The following is a 7,312-nucleotide window of genomic DNA, read 5'->3' on the forward strand; positions in this document are numbered from 1 at the left end:
AGTCTAGACCAACTGAGCTGGAGTTTGCATTTAAACCAAATCTCTAGGTGACTCAGAAGCACAGTGAAGTTTGAGGAGCACTTAACACAGTCCTTAGGATGTAATAGTTTGCCAATAAATGCTACCCCAACCCCAAAACACTATAAAAGCACTTCAATAAAACAGTTGAGTTAAAAAACAAGAGGTGCATAGGGGAAGGAAGAGAAAAATGAAACAAGATGAAATCAGAGAGGGAGACAACTATAAGAGACTCTTAATCATAGGAATCAAACTGAGGGCTGCTGGAGGGGAGCGGTGTGGGGAGATGGGGTAACTGGGTGATGGACCTTAGGGAGGGAATGTGATATAATGGGCACTGGGTGTTGTGTAAGACTGATGCATCACTGAACTCTACCTCTGAAACTAATACTATAATATATGCAAATTAATTGAATTTAAATTAAAAATAACAAGGGTAGGCCATTTTTAAACTGCCCAAAAAGAAATTGGTTGACTAGCAATAATAGGCTGGTAGTGAGATACTATTAGGACTCTGAAAATTTCAAAAAGTATATATTTTTTTAATTTAAGAAAATATTGGTCACACTAAATGGGAAAATGGAATCCAGAAAAGGGAGAGGGTTCAGACACATTTTTCAGACTGTGTTATCTGAGGGGTGCCCAGGTGGCTCAGTCAGTTAAGCATCTGTGTTTAGCTCAAGTCATGATCCGAGAGTCCTGGGATCAAGCTCTGTGTTAGTCTTCCTGCTCAGTGGGGAGTCCGTTTCCTTTCCCTCTACTCCTCCCCCTGCTTGCACATGCTCTCTCTCTTGTGTAAATAGAATCTTAAAAAAAAAAAACACTGTGTATCTGAATGAAATAGTTAATTTGGAGATTACTGGTGTATAATTTTTGTTAGAATTTTGAAAATTATTTAACTGTATAAACCACCACCTCCTCCCACCAAAGTTTGGAAGTCATGTCTCTCCCTCAGAACAACAAAGAAGCTGAACAAACAGAAAATCAATGACTTTTCTTATATTTACCAAAGAAATGAGTTCATGACATAAACCAGCACCCTGAAAACTAGAGAGACAGGTGAATGCAGAGACCACAGACCAGCTGATCTAAAGCAGAAGCTGCTGGAGTCAGAACAGGCAGGAACACATATGTGCTTCAGAAATTGCTGGAAACTGAGGGTGGACTAACTTACAAGTTAAAAGATCCTGGAGGGCCAGTTTAAGCAGGGATCCCCCACATTTTCACAGAGTTTTACTTCTGCACCCCCAAGTGGGTTCTAATGGTGAAGACAAGAGAAAACCCCCCTCATGTCTGGTTGTGTGTGGAGCAGGGGAGTAGCCATTCTGAAATAGCCCACAATAAATGCCTACCTATCAAGAGAAAAGACTTCCCTAGAGCATTCTTGGAGAAAGGAATGTTAGCCAATTCCAGCCAGCCCCCTCTAGCCTCCCCATCTCACCTCAGGGGAAGGAAAATTAGCTGAGAAACTCTTATGAAGGTCACAGACTCAGCAAAACAGTGAGACCTAATTATAGGATTACACAATGATTCCCCTCCCCATCCCCTTAGCACCAAATCAATAAGCTCCCCGTATAATAACAGGGTGTTACAGCTAAATGAACTCTAAGGCTGGCTCTACCTAAGGAGGAGGTCTTAGGGAAACCCAAATACAATGGAGAGACAAAAACCAGGACACTAGAGAAAACTGAAGTCTCTGATAACCTAGAGCCACAGTAAACACAGCCTGATTCCTAGCCAGATAAAAATAAACTTCACATCAAAGGCCTATCTATTCAATTCCTATTACCCAATATATCACATCTAGTTTTTAACAAAAAGTTACAAGTCCTTCCAAAAGGCAAGGAAAAACCAAAATCTGAAGAGACAAAGCAAACTTCAGAACCAGACCCAGATATGGCAGAGATCTGGCGATGATCAGATTGAGGATTTAAAATAATCATAAATGAAGAAGCTAAACACACTAAGAAGAGTAGATAACATGCAGAAACTGACAGGTAATGTAAGCAGAGAGATGGAGACTCAAACTCAAAGGTAATCATAGAAATCAAAATTGTAACCAATGAAAAATGCTTTTAATAGGCCCATTAGTAGACTGGACACAGATGAATAAAGAATCAGTGAGCTTGAAGACATGTCAATAGAAACTTCCCATTGAAATGCAAAGAGAAAAAAGAACGGAAAAAAAATTGAACAAAATATCCAAGAACTGTGGGACAATTACAAAAGGTATAACATAAGCTAATGAGAAATCCAGAAAAAAGAAGTGAGATAAAGAAACAGAAGAAATATTTGAAATAATATAGGCTGACAATTTTCCAATATTATTGACAGAAATTAAACCATGGATTCTAGAAGTTCAAAAAAAAAAAAAAAAAACCAACAACCCCAAAAAGAAGGATGATAAATACCAAAAAATCTATACCTAGGCATATTGTACTGAAACTGCAGAAAACCAAACACAAAGACAAAATCTAGAAAGAAGCCCATTGGAGAAAAAGACATCTCATATATAGAGAAACAAGGACAAGCATTATATCAGACTTCTCATCAAATACCATATAAGCAAGAGAGTGGAAAGAAATACTCAGATTTTTAAAAGCAACAAAACAAAATGAAACAAAAACACCAACTCAGAATTTTGTTCCCAGCAAAATTATCCTTCAAAGGTAAAGGAGAAATAAAGACTTTCTCAGATAAAACCTGAAGGTTTTTGTCATCGGTAGAACTGCACTGCAAGAAATGTGAACGTTTCTTCAAAGAGAAGGAAATAGATAAAGGAGTCAGAAATTCAGATCTATGTAAAGAAAGGACTCCAAGAAGGAATAAAGGAAGACTCTGAGGAAGCTCTTACTGCCAATAGCCACTGAATTTGAACTGAACCCCATGCTCCTGGAAAATAGCAAAGAATAAGAGATATTCCACCCAGATTTTACCTCCTGGGAAATGGCATATTGCAAAAAAACAAAAAACAAACAAAAATAACAACAAAAACAAAACAAAAAACAACAAAAATAACGTCCTCCACATATGACTTAGAGAAGACTCACAACAACCCCTCTCCCCGCCTTAATTATCTAGGACAGGACCAGACATAGACCCTCCAAATTCCCATTCTTTGCCTCATAAATGATCTGACCTGTTTTTTCTTCACTGATCAATGGGAGCAAAATGCTTGTTCATCATCCTTTGGTCCACCCTCAGCCTGAGCCAGATGGCAACCCCTTCTGAGACTAGGTTGACCTCAGACTAAAATATTTTCTAATGTACAATCCAATCAAGCTCCCCTTTCACCCACTCCCCACAAAACAACATCCTTCAATCCTTGTTTATCCCTCTTTATCAAAGAAACCCCTATTTGCCTAACTCTGGAGACACCTGCAGATGTTATGGTCATGACATTCTCCCCATCTCCATCTCCCCCTATTGCAATAGGCTTCATCCCCCACATGCCACACCCCACCCCTTGCAGTAGTTATTTTGAGTAAAGTCTCTCCTTTTTAAGTTCAGACTTGTTTCTTTTATGACATGGAATTTGGTCTCTGTTCTGCTTTGGCTCCATGTTAGAGCTTGTCAATCTCACGCTCTCATCTCTCAGAGATGGGATCTAGTCACTATCCAGTCTGGGCAAATTTCTGGAGGGGCTTTCTTGGCCCTTCTGTGCTCACAACACCAAGACTTTTTATGGCGTTCCTCTTCAGGCATTTGAGCAGAAAGGCAATCTCTGCATCTGTTTCTGTCTGTATGCGTTCTCTTAGTCTGAAGGTTTTTTTTCTTCTTTCTGAATAAAAAATTCCCTATCTGTTTCTTGGGCAAACTTTGTTTTTTTTGTTGTTTTTTGTTTTTTTGTTTTTCATAGAGGTGCACTTACAATTTTACAATTAAGCTTGTCTAGCATAGGGCCTCCTGACAAGACTTTTAGGTGGAGAATTAGAGTAACATTTGTCTAAGGGAAAAAAAAAAGATGGTATGTTTTGTATAGAACAGAACATTTTTAATTGAATCAGAATAGTTGTTGGAAGCTAGAGTTTTGCTGATTTTATTAACCGAACTGGGATTCAATCAGTTTACTCTATATTCAAAGTATGTAACATTCTGTAATTTTCAATTGTCAAAAGCAGTTTAAAAAGAAGCCATGTTTTAGTGTTGCTAGGAGAAACCAGACAATGCATCTCACGATTATTTACTCATTCAGATTAATTTGTTAAATGCCTCTCCTGTGAAAGTCCCATGGCATGATGGGAAAACAGCAGCAAACAAATCGTACGTGGTCCTTCCACCTTGAGAAGCTTGCTAAACAACTCTTCTTCTTTTTTAATTACAAATATGTATAGTTCTGTTAAGAAGAACTAACCTGCTAAGGGGTAAACAGTTGAGGGGGGCAGGGAGGGAGGAGTATGGCTGGGGTGTCAGCTCACGGCAAAGTTAGGCAGAAGACTTCTAAGAAACAACAATGAAAACTAATTGGTTGTTACGTGACCTATGGGGAGATTCGCACCTGGTGCCCGTGACTCTGCCTATACTTGGAAATGTAGGTATGACTCTATAAGCATTTCACACAGTATTTTGCACAAACTACATACTCAATATTCACGACCAGAATAAATGCGGCTTCATCAACATGTTACAGGACACACCTTAGATTTTGAAAAGCTGGCAAAAGGAATTGAGGATTACTAATCTAAGACTTAGGATGAAAGGTATATGTAGGCAGCTCTTTGGCATTTTTTTTTTTTTTAATATTAGGAGATTGTGCTTCAGAATGATCTGCTTCTAAAGGATCTGTTATTTACATTTGGCTATCGTGATTACTCAAAAATGAAGAGAGGGAAGGATTGGAGGAGGTGGGAAATTTAAACAGAAGCTGCAAGCTAAACAAATAAAACCAAAATCACACTCAAAGTAAAATGCACTCAAATCCTCATTATTCAACACGTTTTCAGTGTACATTACCAAGGTTAGCATACTAATCTAGGGGTGTCAGTGAACACAAAGCAGCAAAGGGCTCTAGAATTCAGATTCCAGTGGTGAAGGGAATCCATAAACAAGTAAATAAATAATGAAACAAGGTAGTTCAGGGAGTGTGAATGCTGAGACTTTAATGATATCATAAAGCAGGGGCATGAAATATGTATGCTACTCCCCCATGCTTTCCCTGTACCCTCAGAGAAAACCCCTAGTAATTTGGCTGGGGGCAGGGGGCTTGATGCACTTTTTTTTTTTTTTTTTGGTAGGTCCCCCCGGCCCAGGGGCAACAAAAAGACATGGTTTGAGTGAGATATATATCATCTTTTAAAGTTCCATAAATCAGTAGCATTGTCAACAATAGCCAAACTATTGAGAAAGACCAAAAGTCCATCAACTGATGAATGGATAAAGAAGATATGGTAATTACATATACTATGAACTATTACTCAGCCATCAAAAAGAATGAATCTGACCCTTTGTAACAACATGGATGGAGCTAGTGTATTATGCTAAGTGAAATAAGTCAGTCAGAGAAAGACAAATGCCATATGATCTCACTCATGGGCAATTCAAGAACACAGATGAACATATGGCAAGAGGGAAAAGAAAAAAAGGACGGAGAGAAACAAGCTATAACTGACTCTTAATTATAGAGAATAAACTGAGGGTTGATTAAGGGAGGTGGGAGGGGGATAGGCTGGATGGGTGATGGGGATGAGGGAGGGCACTTGCTATTATGAGCACTGGGTGTTGTCTACAAATGATGAATCACTGAATTCTACTCCTGAAACCAATATTGCACTGTATGTTAACTAAGAAAATTTGAGTTTTAAAAAGTTCTAAAAATGATCTTTAAGCCAACCCCAGAATACATGTCATCTAAATAGATAGTGTGCTTTGCAAGCAATCAGACTAATCTCCATACTCCTCCTCCAACTCTACATCCTTTTATGTAAGATGGAGGTATCATTCACACATAGAAATATAAACACACAGACATATTTTGATAAACAAAAATGAGATTGCAACCTGCACATCCTTCTACAACTTTCCTTTTTCACCTACTGGCTGTAATTATACTATGAACACACTTGCAAATCAGTCCATATAAATCTGTACTGTACTACATTTGTGGATGTATGGCAGATTTCTCATCCTTCCACGTTTCTTTGCAATTGTCTGACATCCAAACAATGCCCCAATGAAAATACTTACCCAACAGTATGTCATACATATTGTGTTATTGTATCTGTGAGACAAATTCTTGGAAGTTAGACTGCCAGCTTATGGGATGTAAAAGCTTAAAATGCTGATAGGCGTGGTTAAATCAACCCTTTGTCACACCACTTTATTAGTAATTTTTAAAAATAATTGTCAGTCTTAAAGGAAAACATACATACACATAAATAATTGTTATTTAAATTTGCATTTGCTTGGTTTTTAGTGAAGTTTAGATTCTTTTATCAGTTTTTTTTTTTAATTGGTTGTATTTCCTTTGTGAATTGCAGGTATACATTCTTTGGTCATTTTTCTATTGAGTTGTCTTTCTCTTATTATTAGGAACTCTTTTTTTTTTTTTAAATATTTTATTTATTTATTTGACAGAGAGAGATCACAAGTAGGCAGAGAGGCAGGCAGAGAGAGAGAGAGGAGGAAGCAGACACCCCGCCAAGCAGAGAGCCCGATGCGGGACTCGATCCCAGGACCCTGAGATCATGACCTGAGCCAAAGGCAGTGGCTTAACCCGCTGAACCACCCAGGCACCCTTTAGGAACTCTTTTTAAAAAACTCTTTATATAGTAGAGATATTAATGCTTTGCTTGCTAAATATTACAAATATGTTCTCCTAAAGTCTCAAATTTTATTTATATGGACAAATACATTAACCTATTCATTTACACCAGTGTTTATCAAACTGTTGCTGGTAGAGTACGTACTGGAGAATCATGTGGCGGGCTTGTTAAAAATGGAGATTCGAGGGCCCAATCACTGTATGAGAAGTTTGGGGATAATACACAGAATTTTGTGTGTCTTATCAAATCTCCAAGTTGTATATCCATTGCTCCTTTGTCTTATTTTTATGTCTTTCATGTTTATTAAAAAAAGCATATGCTTTTGAACACATTTAGATTTCAATCCATCTTAAATTTACCTTTGCTCCTGTTAGGATGCAAACTTTTTAAATTAACTGCATTTTATTTTTAATCTCTTTAATTATAACAACAGTATTTAATAAACCATTTTTTTCCCACTAAAGAATATTCTTTATCATTTAGAGTTTCTCACATTCCTATAGCTTTCAAAAGAAACATGCCTCATTTCTTTC

Source organism: Mustela erminea, chromosome 15 (genome assembly GCF_009829155.1).
Source record: "Mustela erminea isolate mMusErm1 chromosome 15, mMusErm1.Pri, whole genome shotgun sequence".
NCBI lineage: Eukaryota > Metazoa > Chordata > Mammalia > Carnivora > Mustelidae > Mustela > Mustela erminea.